The 18,698-nt window shown below is 42.3% G+C and overlaps 2 pseudogenes; one reads left to right on the top strand and one right to left on the bottom strand.

Moving 5' to 3' along the window:
- LOC140513793 (uncharacterized) overlaps positions 1–18,666 on the bottom strand; it is a 66,343-nt pseudogene extending 47,677 nt beyond the window's left edge.
- LOC140513795 (sentrin-specific protease 5-like) lies at positions 14,349–16,017 on the top strand (annotated as a pseudogene).
- Positions 18,667–18,698: the final 32 nt, after the last annotated feature.

The raw sequence follows: 18,698 nt of genomic DNA, 5'->3' as shown, positions 1-18,698 counted from the left end.
AGTAGATGGAAGGGAGCTGGGGTTATCTTGCACACAAATGCAGACAGTTTTGGCATACGCTGCCTTCTCATTTCCACCTATTTAAATTCTTTCCTCCTCCTTTCTCTTATAGAATCAGTACAGGTATCAACTTTCTTGATCCTCCCAGTTGAAAGTGATCTTGTCAAAATACTTCAAATAGTTACCTCCTTTGCACGTTTACTCTGCATTGTATTTATTCACCTCCAGGTTATCCCCTCCCGCTTAGGCTATAAATTCATTGAGCAAAGAGAGTATGTCATTTTTTAAATGAATACTCAACACCTAGCAGATAGTTTTACATGTAATATGAGCTTGATCGATGCCTGTCAAAATAATGAACACTGAATGAATATGCACTAAGTGAGGGATTTATGCAGATATGAAATAGTGTTCATTCCAAGCTGACTTGCTCTAACTAATAATAATAGCAGCTAACATTTATATAGCATTTTAAGGTCTGCCATGCACTTTATATATGCTATGTCATGGGATCCTCATTTCAAGCCAATGTAATAGAAACCATTATTATCCTCATTTAACAAGTCAGAAAACTGAGGCTGAGAGTAGTTTAGTGAGTTGCCCAGGGTCACATAGCTAGTAAGTATCTGAGGTAGGATTTGAATTCAGGTCTTCCTTACTCTAGTCCAGAGTATCACCCAGTATATCGAACAGCTACCTATCACAATTCTAACTAGCTCCCTCTCAATGTCAAATTGAATAGGTTCGGGGATACAAACTACACTATTACCCTTCTTTAATATTTCAAGATTTGTGACTTGCACAGGTGTTAATTCTAAGCAGGATCATTTCACAAAACAGTGAAGAACAATGAATAGGAATATGTAGAAAGTTTGAAACTGGAAGAAGAAAAAGAAACAGACAAAAAAATGGAACAGATCTGTCAACATTTCTATGGCCAATCATTTTCATCATTGCTGATCATGAAAACACAGAATTCAGCCCTTGCCATGCTCTATAAGAAAATAAAATTGACACTACAGAGATGAAAACAATACAAGTTTCACCAAAACAAAGTATGCACAAAAGAGGCTTATGTTGTTGGTAACACAATTTTGCAAGAACCTAGGGATCATTTTTGAAAATATCAGAAAGCACTGAAAATACCAAATGACCTAGGGAAGAGAGGAGGTATCACAAATGGTATTATTTTTATAGAGCAATTAAGACATCAGTAACTACTGACCCAAATGCTTGTTTTCTCATCTTTATAAAATCTTTGTGAGAATGATCTACATACTATGAAAAGTACGCTTGATGAAAATACGAGATGGGAACGGGCGCATTTTTTCGAAACACTCAATCTAGACTGACTATAGGAAACATAAGGAACCAAAATTTGTCTAAGGAACATAAGATCTCATTGATTGCCATTTGTTGATTATGAAAAAAACATGTGAAACTCTAGATCAAAATGCAACATCAAAGGCACTCTTCTAATAAGGTCCCATGAATTAAGATCGTAAAAGAGTCCTTGGTAGATGCAAAGAGATAAATTTGTCCAGGGATCCTTTGAATTGCAACACCTATCAGAGGATGAAACAAGGATTTGTATGACCACCATAGGTATCTACCATGGTCATCTTCATTGTTTTAAATGAAGATACTTCTGTTTTAGTGAAGACAGAGGTCTTCCTACTGCTGATGCTGATTTTTGCTGATATTTAGGAAAAAAAAACATTTATCTTTGTACTTTCTCAACTCTATCCCCCCTTCCTCTCCCACATCCCAACCCTCCCCCCCCCTCCCCCCCCACACACATTATATACTGATTTTATGGAAAAATCCATTCTGAGTTCCAAACCACTTAGAAATGGATTTTGGGAACACAACCCATTGGTAAGCTGGAGTCCTCCTATATCCGTCTGCATTCATTGTTGGAGATTATCTGGGAAAACATGGGCTTCCTGCCTCAGCCCTATTGCCCAACTAGCCCTGAGCTGGGAGTGAAATCAGACTTGGGCACAGAGGATTTGAGCCTGAGTGAATTTGTGTCTGCATTCCAAAATGAACTAGGGAGTATCTATTGTTTTATATTATTCACATTAAACTTTCTCCTTGATTTGGATAATTGGGGTATATCCCCTTAGAAAGGAGTTCGTTGGCAACCAAGCAACTAAAATCATTTTTACTACTCTATTAGAATATTATGAATAATAATTTATTTATACAAAATGTTCCCATTTTGCCAGTTGTTTCTGCAGGACAGGAGTTTCCACACTTAATTATATCACAGATTTTCAGCTTGAAATATATGGAGAGAACCAAGAAATGCTGGACAAGGGTCATGGTAAATGTATACAATACAAAACTCCAAAGATAAAGTGTTGGAAATTTTAAAGCACAAAAAAGAAAGAAAGAAAGAAAAAACTTAAACCCTTTTCACATTTTAAAAATGGCACACGTAAAAGTTTTAAGTACATGCAACACTTTATAGCAAATTTTTTGGGGGGAGGGGGGGCTGGAAATATTGCTGACATTGGAAATTTTCTCCCTGAACTCCTTTCTGAATCATTTGGAATACCAGGATTCTGGGAAATATGGTCTGGGAAACAATGTTCCAATACAAAAAGTTGTACATGATTATTCCAGTTTCCCCAAGGGATCACTGAGACCCAGAAAGATTGCCTCACTTAGCACAAGCCAAGGAGTAGTTAGGTTATAGGGCCTTCTATATCTACTTTCCCTAAATTATTCAAATCAAAACCCTTTTCCCAGAAGTATTTCTCATATATGCTAATGCTACTACAGAGGAATAAACATAATCCACTGATTTATTTGGGAATTACTGTTACTTGCCAATGAATTACTCCAAAAGGCAGAGCCAAGTAAGTGTCTTCAAGAGTCTAGATGTGAGAGAATTACCAAAGTAGACCAGCTCTGCTCACTTCACAATTTTGCCAGGATCAATCTTGTTCACATTGGTGTGTAACCAATAAGTATGGGCACTTAGTGATATGGCAAAAAGTGAAGGTTATCACTTCCATGTTAAAATCAATCATTCTTCTTAAAACACACAGGTCCCTGACTTTCTCATTCAAACAGTCATTTTATCTGGAAATTCAGAAGTACAATGGTGGTTAGACTTCAAGTATAAAATGAGCAACTCACATGAGCCTTTCCATGGTCTGACCAGAATCATGAGACTTTAGATGTCATCTTATCCAGTTTATCCAAAATTTTAATAATAACGCAAACAGAAAAAAAGGACATTTTCTAGGCTTTAGAAGCAGGATTTCATTATCTTATACAGTATAAAGCTGAAAAGTTACACAGACGAAAAATGTAAAAGTCACCACTGTTACGTACTTAAAATAATGCTAGGGAAACAGCTCCAGCTCATACATGCAAGCTGATACGCAACATAGAGGAAGAAAGGATGAAGGCATTTCATTCTTGTATTCCTAGTGTAGCTCTAATGAAGCAGTTTGCTTCGGTCCAGAGTGGCCCTGGCACATCCTCTGAGCTCAGTGGCAGAGGAAAGGATGGAGAGCTAACTGGAGGGGCACATAGAGAATGGTGGGTCCAGGATGACCTAAAGGACCAAACAAATATCAGTTTCCATTTCAACTGTAAAACCTGTGATCCAGTCCTATTAGATCTTAGGGTTCACCACACCACAGATGACCTGGAAATAGGGTGATTTTTCTGGTCCTCTGAAAACAAAAATCAGCTGAGGCTTCCCAGGGACCCACAGGGCCTCCAAATGTACAGTGCCTGACCGGTTCACTTTGTGTGGCTTTCCTCTTACCTACAAATAAGATGCAGCTGCTGTCCTCTTGTGGTGAAATCGAGAATTGCAGCTCCCTCTTTGTGAGCTCCAAATGACTGTGTCATTTTCTCAATGATTTCTCATAATGCAAGGGAAACCAACTGGATTCACTATAAATTTGTGTTATCTAGCTTCAGCTGGACCCTCACTGGCAGCTAGTGGTACAGAGAATAGGGAGTTAAACATGGAATTCGGAAGACCTGAGTTCAAATCTTGTCTCAGACACTTACCTGTATGATCCTGGGCAAGTCACTTAACCTGTGTCTCAGTTTCCTCACCTTTAAAATTGGGATCATAATAGCACCTACCTACTGGTGTGTATTTGAATATGTATGTGTGCATACACATATATACACACCTACATACACATATATGCACACATATGTGTGTATATATATGGTATATATAATTGTGGCATAGTTATTATCATTATTAGGAGGTAACTAGACAGAAGAGTGTTGCTGTGTTGTTGTTAAGTCATTTTTCAGTCAGATCTGACTCTGCGTGATCCCCATTTGGGGTTTTGTTGGCAAAGATAATAGAGTGGTTTGCCATTTCCTTCTCCAGATCACTTATAGATGAGGAAACCAAGGCAAACAGGATCAAATGACTTACCCAGGGTCACACAGCCATATTTGAACTCAGGAAAATGAGTCTTCCTGATTAGCTCGGAGACTTTGGGTAAGTCACTTAATTTGTCTGCCTCTGCTTTGTCTTTAGTAAAATGCAAACAATTGCCTCCCAGGGTTTTTGTGAGGATAAAATGAATGAAATATTTACCATTCTTTGTACATCTTAAAGTGTTATATAAATGCTGACTACTGTTATGATTTAATTCCTTCCTAACTGAATTCCCAACTCACAATTCCAGAGAAGCTATTCCAAACCTTTTCTTCTCTCAAGCCTCCCATACTTTGCCTGGAAAATTGAGGCCACTTTATTCCTCACAATGATCTCCTTCTCCTTCATGGTTATCCTTCATGCCTGGAATATAATACCTACTTATCTCTACATTACAAAATTCCTCTCTTCCTTCAAGACATCGCTGAAGACCTTTCACATGGTCTTTCCACATTCTAGCACCACCACCCCTCCCTCTCTACTTTATATTAAACTACTTTGTTTTCATTCTCTTTATTATTTTCAGTATGTATGTATATATGTGTCTATATGTGTGTGTGTATTTGTTGTCTCTCTCATTAGAGCATAAACTTTTTGAGAAGAGGGATTATTTCATTCATCGTGTTTGTATTGCCAGAGCTTAACGTAGTAGGTTGATTGTCTTTCATTCTTAAAGACAACCATGACATCATGACTTGCAAGTGAATTGTTAACTGGGGCAGGGCTGTACAAAATAACCAGCCTCTCTCTCCCCTCCAGAGACATCTGGGTGCAAGTGGCAAGATATAGATCAGGAAGACTAGGGATGGCCCCAATGCAATAGGAGACCTTGGCCTTTTTTAAGCTAAGGTCTTTCCCAGGTCTCTGACTCAAGCAACATCCATTCAGTGATTAAAGCTAGGTGAGAAATGAGGCAAAGAAAGGCCACTTTTACCTACCCAAAGCAAAAAAAATCAATTTGGGAGGGGAAGACTGTCAGGGTTTCTGGCCAAAACAGAGACCATTGCAATTTATACTCACTCAGAGCCATCAGAGCCCAAAGACCAAATGAGACTTGAGCTGGAACCTATGGTGGGACAGTTAATGAGAGCCAGAGTGATTTGGGTTTAAGGTATGGTCCTTAAAAAAGAAATCTAGCAGATATGACTACACATCTGTCATTTGAAGGCCAGGACCAAGTCTGGAGAGGTTCATAGGCTCAGAGAGCCCAGAAGTCATCTAATCCAAATCCTTAGTGTAACAGAAATGTTTTTTGATCTTGGCCATAGAGGTACATAAGAACTGTATGTTGCACATTTTCAGACTTTTTCAAGGTATTGATCTGTTACGTTGATTTTTTTTTTGGTTATTTTCTTTATTATATTCAAAAACCCCAGCATATTTCCTTCCTTTGTTCCTCTGGAAGGGAGAGGGGAAAGGATACTAGGGGAAACCATGGTGATGTGGTAGAAAAAGACCTCAATAAAAACTTTTTTTTAAGAAATAGCAAATTTAATGGACCATAAAGAAAGCATTTTTCATAACCTGGCCCTTTCCTGTCTTTCTAGTCTCCTTCTCTCCATCTGTCCTACAGTTCAAGGACAATGCCCATCTTGCTGAGGTTTTTTGGGTTTTTTTTAACAAAACACTCCACCTCCCAGCTCCATGCACCTTCCCTGGCTGTCCCCCATGACTCCTTCCCTTTCTCTGCCTCCCAGCATCCCCCAATTCCTTCAAGTCTCAACTTTCTGCAAGAAGCCTTTGCCCGGCTCCCTTGTTACCAGCGCCTTCCTTCTGAGATTACCTACAATTTATCATATTTATTTACTTGTAGACAGTTGTTTGTATATTGTTTCCTCCACTAGGTTATGTACTACTCAATAGCAGAGACTACTTTTTGCCTTTCTTTGTATCCCCAGCAGATAATAAGCACTTAATAAATCCTTATTGATTTTTTTTGTTTGACTTAATTTACCTCCCTTTGGTATATATGCCCTACAGTGAAACTAGGTGATGCAGTGGGTAGTGTTGGTCCTGGAGTCACGAAGACTCATCTCCCTGAGTTCAAATCTGGCCTCAGACACTAGCAGTGTGGTCCTGGGCAAGTTACTTAATCCTGTTTCCTCATCTGTAAAATGAGCTGGAGAAGAAAATGGCAAACTCCTCCAATATCTTTCTCACAAAAATCCCAAATGGAGTCCCGAACAGTCAAACACAACTGAACATCAACAAGAAATGAGGAATATGAAGAATTCGGGGGGGGGGGGGAAACAATCCCATCCAACTGAATAACAACAATATACTTTTAAATGCATTAACTTGGGAAATAATATGGCGTGACATTGACCTCCCACCTGCTTGACATGGACATTGTGAGAATCAATGAATTAATAGCTACAAATGCCTTTGGATTTCATGGGAGAAAACCTCTAAAGAAACATAAGGTATAGTATAGAAGGAAAGAGGGTTGGCCTGAAAAAAAGAAAATGGTGGTGGGTATTGAGGGAAAACCATTTGGAGATCAAAAACTGTCTGGAAGTGATTGACAAGGTATTAGAACATATGACTGAATGTTTCCTTTTACTCATTACTCCATGTGTCTTATGTTAAAGCAGTGCTTAGTGCCTGGCACACGGTAGGTACTTAATAAATGTTAGCTGACTGTGGCTGTACCAACAAAATGTAATTTTGAAGGTTGGCTTACAGCCAACTTTGACAGAGGTTCCTTACAAGACATTCAAGGAACAGAAATTCCTTAGTCTTTGACTGATGTGGAAATAGAGCTCTCCAGAGCTTGTGAATTGTGTGAGACAATTCACAAGGAAAAGGACCAATATGGTTTCTTCCAGACACCTGTACCCTGGAGGACTCCTTGCTGAGTGAATGGGAAAGCCGCCATATCTTCTCGTAGCTCCACTAGGTAAAGGCAACTAGCATACCTTGTTACTATGGTGATGACAGTCATAAAATGGCCAAGATCAAAGGGCATTTCTATGACACTAAGCTCATAATAAGACATTTTCTAAACTCTCTGTGAAATAGACTGACAGTTTTGTTTTTTAAACTGAGCAGAAAAATGACTTCTTCCTATCTTGAACTGCATGATTTTCTTTTTTGAGAGTAGTAGATTAAAATATTTTTTTGGTCCAGAACATTGCTTTCATGAATAGAGGAAGTTCCTAGTAAGGAAACTCCTTCTACCGGTACACACTGGCATATGTTCTCCAATTTGTAGTCTTATATACTGAGAGGAGACTGAGAGGTTGTTATTTACACAGTCACAGACCAGTGTATGTGTGACAAAATCAGGATTTAAACCTAGAACTTCCTGACTCTAAGACTAGCTTCTCACGATGCCATGGTTTGCCTCTCACCAAACACTGCTCAGAAGACCATAGAATTTGGGCTGGAAGGCACCAGAGGAGCCATGCAGTCCACTCCCTTCATTCCACTTTTCCTACCCCCAGTCATCTGTGAAAAATAGAATGAACTCAACTGTAACAATGTCGAATTAAATCAATTGTGTTTTTTGAGGAAGATGGGAGCAATGGAAGGAACCTTGGTATAGAGGAGTCAGAAAGAACTGGGTTTGTATGCTGCCTTTGACATGACCACACACAAGTCATTTAAGGATATGTAACTCTCTAAGCTTCCCTAACAGGACCATGGAAGGAACCTTGGGCATTCTCTCCCAATCCCCTCATTTTACATTTGAAGAAATGGAGGTACAGAAGTTTAAATAATTTGTCAAAGGTTACACAAGACATTCTGCAAAAGCTTTCAAGCTCAGGTTCTATAACTTTCCATTGCCACATGTTGCTTCTCCCAGATTTCTTCCTGTTGATGAGAACTGTTGAGTTTCCACAAAATCACATAACTTTGATAAAGTGACCTAATAATGAAGGTGACTTTACTCTTCCTTTCAGAGTGGAAAGAAAAATGTTGTCAGAAGAAAGAAAATTAAGTGGGGAAGAGAATTTTGAAGAATAAGTAACAAAAATGACAACATTCCAGCTGGGCATATTAACTGACCCTGGCATATGGCACAGCACTGAAGCTATGTGTTTCAGGGATATTTTTAGATGAGTTTTGTAGGGACGCCAGGGTCAGTTCATTTGGATACTGTTATCCAAATGGTTCCAATTTCACTTTCCCCTGTAATTTGCATATTCTCATCTGACAATGCCATGATGAACATCATTAAACGTTTATCATAAAGCAATTACATATTATTTAAACTCTAAGCATAAGCGTATGAAAAATGGATTGACTGTGATGTGACAAGATCGCGTTGTGTAGTATAAGAAGTAGGGAAAGGCTGGATGCTCGAAGAGCTTAGAAAACTCGGCAGAGGAATTCAGCTTTGACATGGTACACTGTAGGTTGTTGATAATCTTGACATTATAATAATCCCACACATTTATGTAGGTCTTGGTGGTTACAAATGCTTTGAGTATCACTTCATTTGATCCTGTCACCAATTCTGTGAGGAGTAATTTGCTTCAAAGTGTTTTAGAGGATTCATCTGGCAACGGTACGTAAAATGGATTGGGGGCAGGGAGGAAGGAAGAAGCCAGGGGAAAAGACTAGAGGCAGGAAAGCCAATTAGGAGGCCATTACAGTAATAGGAATCGAAATAATGAGGCAGCCAGGTGATAGAGGATAGAGTCAGGAAGACCTGAATTCAAATGTGACCTCAGACATTTACCAGCTGCGTAACCCTGGCCAAATCACTTAACCTCTGTCTGCCTCAGTTTCCTCAACTGTGAAATGGGAATAATAATAGACCTATTTCTCCAGGATTGTTAGTAGGATCAAATGAAATAATATTTGCAAAGCACACAGTGCCTGGCACACAGTAAGGGCTTAATAAAAAAGTTGTTTTCTTCCTTCCTTCCTTCCTTCCTTCCTTGGACATGGGTGTTGGTATTGGGAATGAAGAGGAAGGGACAAATCTATTCTCAAAGGAAAAAATGGACAAAACATAGTGAATGATTGGATGTGAGAAATGAAAGAGAAAAAGCTCCCAAAATTACTCAAAAGTTTCAAGCTTCAAAGACTGCAAGAACAGTGATGCTTTGGATAAGGAGAAAAGGGAACCGATTTAATGCAGTGAAGGAAGATGATGAATTTAGGTTTAGACAAGTTGAGCAGACAATGACAGGCAACAGAAAGAACGCTAGAATCAACCACAGAAGAGGTAGGTTCTAGTCCCGACTCAGTTATTTATTAGGTGTGTAACCTTAGACAAGTCTCTGCGTCTCAATTTCCTCAACTGTACAATATGGGCATGAGATCACTGGCCTCAAACTTCAATTACATGTTTAGGTTTAAAACGCTCATCTTTTTACTTTAGTACTATTTAAATGCTTATTTCTTTTCCCCCAAATTTAAAAGAGTAGAATACTTTTTATGCATAGGACTACCTAAATATTATTTATATAAATATAAATATATAATATTTATCAGATCTGTGCAATCTGAACTGTGACTTGTTTCCGAGACTATAGGATTCTGAAGGTCTCCCCCCAACTCTGACATTCACCTGGAAGAGTTGCACGATTCTCATTCATGGGGGTACCCTCTCCAATGGTACAGATTACAATGAATACACACCTCGTCATGCTGTGATTACTGCCCATGTCCTCCCAGCACATCTCCTCCACAGGGGTCTGCCCAACATCATCGGAGACCTTCCCTTGCCAGGACAATGAGGTAATAAGGTAGTATATAATAAATTCATAATGATGAAGGTTCAGACAAAAGTAGAATCAATACTTAATGGAACCAGGGCTGAGAAAAAGAGATGCACGAATTTGTGTCATTGACATAATAGGAAACCAAGCTCTATAACTTGTTGTTCTATAGGACTGTATAGGCATACAGCAGGTCAGCTTAGTACAAGGCCAGCCAACCTGTCCTGAGGTAGACCTGATGGTGAAGGTCTTAATGGATGGCCACCACAAAATGGGTGTTTTCAGCCACAGGAGTTCATGACAAGTGTCTATTAGGACATGGAGAAGTTGCAATTTACATTAGTGGAGTGAAGAAATCGTGAGCCTTTTGAAATAAGTAGTATCCCTCAGCAAAGGTGGGTCAATCAATCAACTAGCATTTATCAAGTGCTTCCCAGGATATTAAAGCTGATAATGCAAAGGACAAAAGAGTCATTGCCCTCAAAGAACTTAGATTTTAATGAAGAGAACAGAGTTCTGAGTTCTGTGTATGTGAAATACAGGCTGTATAACTACATTAGTTGGGAAGCTAATTGGCACAGTGAACAGAGGACTCATCTTCTGAGTTCAAATCCAGCCTCAGACATTTACTACCAGTGTGACCCTGGATAAGTCACTTAACTCTGTTTGCCTCGGTTTCCTCTTCTTTAAAATGAGCTGGAGAAGGAAAATGGCAAACCACACTCCAGCATCTGTGCCAAGAAAACCCCAGATGGTTTCATGGACACCACCTTTACCGAACTACAAGTTTTTACTCAATTCAGAATGGAATATTTTTCCATGGGAACATTTTTTGCATTTGATAGCACTAGACAGTGGTATGATGAAGTGAACTGAGAGTTGCATTTGGAGTCAGGAAGTAAACAAGCAGTTATTAAGTTCCTGACCTATGCCAGGTACTGTGTTAACAGTGAATGATACAAAGGAAAGTGAAAACAAAACAAAAAGACAATCTAGGTGTAAGTCTTGCCTCTGAAACCTAAGAGTTGCGTGACTCTGGGTAAAGTCACAAACTCTTCAGACAACTCTCTGAGACTATAAGTTGTGACAAACAGATGCCAATCTGCATTGGTAGCCCCCAACACCACTGAAATTACAAGTCAGCCCCCAAAAAATGGTAGTTCATGAAAAAGGAAGATTAACATCTAAAGAAATTCCCTTTACAGCTTTGTGTTGGGAACATAATCATGAGATTCTTGGTTCTTTAATCAATTACAATTAAAATAGGTTCACATTTTTATAGTGCTGTATCATTGACAAAGGGCTTTACCAAGCAACAGAAGCTTGGCCTGGCAACTAATATTGGCCACACTGTAAGCCCCATGAAAGCAGAGACTACAGTATTTCCAGTCATCTTGACTTTTATTTTGCCTCTGGACTGGAGGAGAGAGTGAAGCTGATGACTTTGCCAAGCTCTGCCTCACTTCAATCCAATTTACATGCAAGTCAAGACACCACACTTGTCATGTCATTCATTGGTCCTTTTCGAGAAAGAAGGATGAACGATACCTTTACAAAAACTAACTCATGGGATTTTAACAGTAATCTTTTCAAGTAACTTGTACAAATATGACCAATCTCATTTTACAGATCAAGAAACTGAGACTCAGAGAATTTATGTAACATTGTTGGCAACTGGAAGAGTCAAGATTCAAACCCAGAATTTCTGACACTGAAGTGAGTACAATATTGATTGACAGAATAAGGACAGAGTTAGGAAACAGCATGCTCTTTACTACGTCCAAAAGTCAAGATATCACTCTGTCTTGGTCAAACAACAACAATTATTACAAGACATAAAACTGGAGAAAGGGTAGGAGAAGAGTAAACTGGTAAAAAATGTCAGATTGTTAGTTTATTTTCCTGTTTAGAAAAGCTGGTTAAAAAGAAAATTGAATAAACTCTCATTTTTAATTTCCAGGTGAGCTACTAACTCTCCATCAGTACACATATAATTAGGATCCAAGATATTAATGGAAACTCTGAAAGTCACATGAACCTTTTCTCCATGACAACGGCGGGGGTGACTAACCAGGCATTTCCTGCTTTTACAAAGATACAGATATTTACTGAAGTATAATGCAGTCAAAGGAGCCTAATGGAAATGGGTAAGTATACCTAAATCAACACCAGTACCAAGTTACTGATATAAGTGCATGCATTTAGTCAATCCCAAACATAGCCTTCTGGATTACTGGGTGAGAAGAACTGAAAGGAAACATTTATTAAGCATTTCCTTTGTTCCAGCAACTGTGCTAAGCACTTTACAAATATTCTCTCTTTTAATCTACACAACAAGCCAGTGCAGCAAGTGCCGTTATTATCCCCATTTTACAGTTAAGACATTATGATAGGGAGCAAATCCCTCCTTTATATGTGGGTATACAAAGCCTAGAAAAGGGAAATAGTGGGAAAGGACCAAAGAGGATGTAATAGGGTTTTTTTTAAGTCAATTAATAAAAGACAAAGCAAAACCAAGAAGGGATAAAACATAGTACCTTCAATGCTCTGTGGACCCACAAGATTCATAGCCTGATGAGCCGCATATTCTACATGGGGCCTAGCAATGCCCAGCTGTTCCATCACTCCATGGAGCAACCTCTAAATATCTGCTTCTGAAACTCGGTCTGGAGTCCGAGGACTATGAGCAGATGATAGAGTCCATAAAACACCATGTTGTACAAGACAGCGCTCAGCATCATGGAGTCTATTGTCCCCTGCAAAAAAAGGAGGAACCAACTATCAATCGGTCACAAGGAGAAAGGGGGCTGTGTGGTTTTCAAAAAAAGGGAATGGTAGGCAATTGAAACTTTAGGTTACTAAGCTTGACAGCAAATTCTGGTAAAATTCAAGGTTTGTGAGTGTTTAGAAAGGGAAGAGGTGATCACTGTGATCCTGCATGGGTGTAATAAGAACAAGGGAAGTCAAATGAACCTTATTTCTTTTTGTTGTCAAGGATTTGAACATAGTATATCTTGATTAACAAAGCCTTTTATAATACTCTTTTGGGCAAGATGGCAAAATGTGGACTGGCTAACGGCATAGTTAGGTGAATTCAGAACTGGCTGACTAACCAGACCCAAAGTGTGGTGATGAATGGATTGATTGATGTCAGACTGAAGGGAAAAGGGCTATGATGGAATGAAGCTAGATCCTAATCTAGCTCTAATCTATTCAAAATTTTCCCAGTGATTTAGTGGAATAAAGATATAGGTGGCATGCATTTAAATTTTCAGATGATACATAGCTAGGAGCAGCAGCTAATACACTAAATAACAGACCAGTGATCCAAATGAGTATGGATCAACTGAAGCTAACAAGGTGAAAATATAATCATGAGAGGGATATGGTACAGGTCTGTGCTTTCATTGGGATAGGGAGCTCCTAGATAAGGAAGTCCCTCTAACGATGCAAGTCAATACTCTCCAATATATAGTTTCAGAGTTGCCCAGAACATTGATTTAAATGACTTTCCAGGGGTCACTCAGCCAATATGGGCCAGAGGCTGGACTTGAGCTCAGGTTCTTCCAGTGTTAAAGTCAGATTTTCATTGTAGTGCCTCTCTATAATATAATCATAGATTAATTAAAAAAAAAAACCTTTGTATATGTGGAAAAATATATTAAAGATAAAAGTCCTCTATTTGGGCTTAAAAACACAGCTATCAAGTATAGGGCAGGAGACATGTGGATATATAGCAATTAAAGTGAAAAAAATCTGGAGGATCTGATGGATCAAAAACTCCATACAAGTCAATAAGTATGATGTGGCAATGCAACAGCAAAATCAAATGCAATTTTGGTCTTTATTAATATTCAAAGGCAAGGCGGTGGTAGGTGGCCCTGCCCTTCTCTGGCTGATTCAGACAACATATGGAGCATTGCATCCAGTTCTAAGCACTGAGCCCCTAAGAAGGGGTTGATCAAGGAAGTGAGGAGACTTGAAACCATGCCTTCTAAAGATTAAAGGAACTGGAATGTAAAGCCTAGAGAAGATTGAGGAGACAAAGGAATGGTTGCCTTAAACTTCTGAAAGTTTCCAAAGGGCCACAATTTGGAGCCTTCATTTTACAGATGAGGAAACTGAGGCCCAGAGAAGCAAAATTACTTGCCCCAAGAGATGCATAGCATAGGTGGGAATTTGAACTCAGGTCCTCTGACTCTCCATCCAGGACTCTTTCTACTGCACCACACTGAGTTGGTCCTGGACAACAGAACATGGAACCACGAACAAAAATTACAAGGAAGCAGATTTCACTTTAATAGAAAGAAGAACTTCCTAACAATTGACTTGTTTTGCCAGCGGGGCCCTGGGGCGGGGGCTGGGTGACGCAGCAGGGCCCTGGGCAGAGCATCAGGCGTCCAGGTCCCACAATGCCACAGAGCAATGAAAGGCCAGCAAAGATCTCTGCTCAGCAAAAGCAGCCACTTGCCAGCCTTCTCAGAGAAGTGGAGGGCCGGGTTTGAGGGCCTTAAAAAGTTCTGCCTTTTACGCGCCAGGCAGGAGACCCGGAGGACCTGGCACAGGCTGTACCAATCCCTCCAGCGTGGGAGGAAGGTTCTTCGGCTCCAGAGGAAGTGGGGCCAGAAAACGGGCCTGGCTGCTCCCCATAGCTACCCAATCCCTGGCACTGTAAGCCCCCACATCCGGGGGCACCTCGTTGAAAGCCTGGCAGCATCCGTTGAGAATGCTGCCCAGGAATGCCAGTCAGAGGAAGAGCCCCGCACGGCAGCAGCTGGCTTGCCAGTGGGCAGTGTGTTAGGTCAGGCCAATGGCTGCAGGCAGAGGACTGACCACCAGGATCCTGGCAGGCTCAGGACAGCCAGCAGGGAGGGCCAGGTGGAGAGCAGCCCCACCTTAGTCACCTTGAGGAACCATAAGGGAAATGGTTGTTACTGCAGCTGCTACCAAGGGCTGGGCCCAAACATAATGGAGCCGGAGCAGCCGTCCCTAACTCCGGGAAGGCCCCAGCTTAGCCAGCATAGTGGGGAAAAGGATATCACTGCTTCGGGTGTATAAGGAACTGTCCATGATTCCGTTTGGGTACCGGATCCTGAGGTCCCCCCAGTTTAAATCGAGGAGAACGTGTAAGCTTCGGACAGGCCAGCAGTGGAGCTGGGTGCAGAAGTTCGCCAGGGGCCATAGGGAGAAGCGCCAGGAAGGCTGCCAGAGGGTACTTGTAGCTCATTCCCTCACTCAGGTCCCAATAGCCCCGCTCCCCTCCCTCAGGTTCCTTTCCCAGATATGGACTGCAGCGCCTTAGGGCCCACAGCAAAGGGAAAGAACTCAAGAACACCCAGTAGCCCGGGGCCCAGAGCCATGTGTCGGAGAGGCCCTCCCTAGTCAGCAGAATGGCAATGTCACCCATGGTTGGGATCCATCCCACTTCACCAGACTGAGCAGTGAGATAGTCTCACCCGAACACACCAATCCAACCTATTTTTCTACTACTCCAATATTCCTTCTCCAGTTAAAGCAATTTAATCTCCTTCCTGTTCCAAGAACACAGCATGATCTTCCCTGCCTCAGTTTCTTCTCTCTTATTGTTCCTCTCACTTGAAATGTCTTCATTTCTCCTTTCTGCCTAGTATTAACTCTCCTTAAAGCCCCACCTATTCCAAGAAAGCTTTTCCTATCTTTTCTAGCCTCTTCCTTCTCTTAACCATACAGTAGCAAACAACCAGATTGTTTGCTACTGTTTCATATAACCTTTGATTTTCAACTGGAACACAAGCTCCTTGAGAGCAAAATACTGTGAACATACACTTTGTGTTTCACGGTGCCTCACCCAATACAAAAACCCACAGTAGATGGTCAAATTATTCATTTTTCAACTGTGTAGTGCAACAAATAAACCAAAATGCTACTTCATATTTTCATACGTGCCTTAAATGTCTAAGGAACGCCAATTTTAAGCCTACAAGTGACACCAAGTTGGTTGTGGCTAGCAAACATCTGCTAGCAACCTGTGGGAAAGAATGAGATGCTGAAATAGCCTTAAGCTGGAGAGGTGATTAAAAAGAAACAGGATATAGTTCAATAGAGTACAAGGAAGAAAAACAAGCTATATAATTCAAAGGTAAAGAATGACCAACTGGCACAAGGGCAACAACAAAAAAAATTGAGGCAGCATGAAAATTTACCAGGTGATATAAATTATTACCTAAGCACAACAATGGGAGTTATATAAGGGAATGAATACAACATATAAGAACTTTAGGATGTTCTGCCAAACCTGTACTTATCAGACTCTCAAAAAAATATGGTCCATTTTGGGCTTCACAAACTAGATGTGGAACACTGGAACTGGTGGTTCCAGAGAAAAGTAGCAAAAATAAAGATTCAGGGAAATGGAAACCTTGAGGAAAAATTCAACTTGGAGGGGAAAACCCTAAAAACCCTAAAAAATCCTAAAAAACAGAAAAGGATTATATATTGATAAAGGTGAATTAATACTATTTTTACATAGATGAAACAAAAGAAAATAAGTTGCTAAATTCTGCAAAAAATGCCTTTGAAAACATTTAGGGTAATTTATAAAAAAAAAAAAAAAAAAGATCACTGAGGTGAGTAGGTTAAGTGTGGTACTTCAAGGAGGTAGAGGGTGAACTTCTGGCGATCCCTAATGGCTACTTCATTCTAAAACATCCCAAAGTCTCCTGAGAGTGCCTCACTCATTCATTGTCAGCTCTCTAACCTAAAGTGTCTCCCTCTTTTCCCTAAATGAACCTGTATTCTTACCAGTCCTTTGATGAGGTCTGAGCTTCTCTTTTAGGTTAAGTTGTTTCTGGGGCCTTAGTTCTGGGCAACTTGCCCATTCTTTCTTGGCCACAGCCTTGGGCTGGGACTCCCCTGCTTCCTGCTGAACACTTGGTAACTGCAGAGGTGATCTTAGAGGTGTCACCTTCTCTGCTCGAACTTCCTGCCCTTTCACAGGGACAGCGACCTAGACAGAATACCCGTTAGTTCTCAATGAAAAGCTAGATTAGGGTGGGTTTCCAAGGATAAATACTTGAAATCAAAGGAGATCATCCCACAGGGGCAGAACCACACATCCCACTCCCCAGGCAGCAAAGAGCTTGAGAAAGGGGAGATCAAGATGCTAAATTTGGTAAAGAAGTTCAAAACAATGCCCTCCTTTTATTCCCGGTACAAGAAACTGCTGAGACATTTTGGCATAGTAGATGGAGGATCAGCCAAACGGTCACCTGTCACTGGTTTCCGTGGCAGAAATAATACCCATCGTACAGAGAGCCAAAGGGCCCTGTTGTACCCCCACTTCTCCTGTCGTGTGGTCCCTCACCCTGCTTTCGGAATCCCCCGCTCCTCACCGGGCACTCCGGCCTCTTGGGTTCTCTCTCCAAATCTTCTACCAGGGTCACGGCTTCCTCTCCGCTCTCTGGACGATGCTCCTGTACCCAGGGCTGACTCTCCCCAGGCAGGACGGCCAGGAATTGCTCCAGCACCAGGGTCTCCAGGATTTGCTCCTTGGTCCGAACCTCTGGCCGTAACCACCTACAGCACAGCTCCCAGAGCTGGCTGAAAGCTTCCCGGGGCCCAGCCACCTCCTGGTAGTGGAATCTCCGGAACCGCTGTCGGAAGGTCTCCGAGTTCCCCACATCGCCTCTCAGAGCGGACTTGGCCATCGTTCACAGAGGAGGCAGTCTGACATCAGACGGAGGTGTGGCAGCCGGGGCTTCCCCCGGCCTCCTCTCTGTCTTTGGGGACCTGCGGGAGGAGCTTCTCCCTGGGCACAGAGGAATGGGAGGGTCCCAGGGGGCGCCCATTCATCCAAGGCCGTCCCAGGGCCAGCCTGAAGGAACCAGCTGGACTGGGAGCAGAAGCCAGGGTTAGGGACGGGAGCGGGGCTGCCCCGAAGCTGCCTCTGCGGCCTGAAGCAGCGAACCGCGTGTACTGACCGCACCTCCACAGCACCGGGGGGTCTGGATCCTAACGGCTGCCAGGCGGCGGGAGGGGCCAGCGGCCCAGCACCCAGCACCCAGCAGGGGGCCCTCACGGCCCGCCCCCCGCCCGATCCGAGCCCTTCCCAGAGCCCTCCGCGCCTGCCCCGCCCTCTCCGCTCCACTTTCACCACCTCCCCAGGCAACAATGGATGCAGGAACGTGTGGTCTTTGTTTTCCTCTAGTTTGGGGAACCTCGGGGTCCCGGCCCGTAACGGGCACGACAGGGGAGGGCCGGGTGGGCCCTGGGGGTCACCGTGAGCTGGGGGTGACAGCCGACGGGGGAGCGCTTCTACACGGGGGACAAGACCCTGCGGAGAGGACCTGGGGTGTCCCGGAGCCTGGCGGAGGGAGGGAGATCGGGGTTCGGGAAAGGACAGGGCGCCCGGGCTTCGGTCTCTTTGTCTCGGCTCCCTCCGGCCGGGTCACTCTTGGCGTCGTCCCGTCCTTTCCAGACGGTCACTGATTGGGCTGAGGGGAGCCCCAGGCACCCCTGTCCCGGCCTGCCTCCTCCATCTGTCCGCTCCTCTCCACCCCCGCCCCCTCCCACCGCTCCCCGCGAACCGAGTCCGGTCCCCGCCTCCCGGAGGG

The sequence above is a fragment of the Notamacropus eugenii genome, chromosome 7 (assembly GCF_028372415.1).
Source record: "Notamacropus eugenii isolate mMacEug1 chromosome 7, mMacEug1.pri_v2, whole genome shotgun sequence".
Taxonomy (NCBI): domain Eukaryota; kingdom Metazoa; phylum Chordata; class Mammalia; order Diprotodontia; family Macropodidae; genus Notamacropus; species Notamacropus eugenii.
The sequence above is the reverse complement of the archived record's forward strand: the minus strand, read 5'-3'. Positions and strand labels throughout refer to the sequence as shown.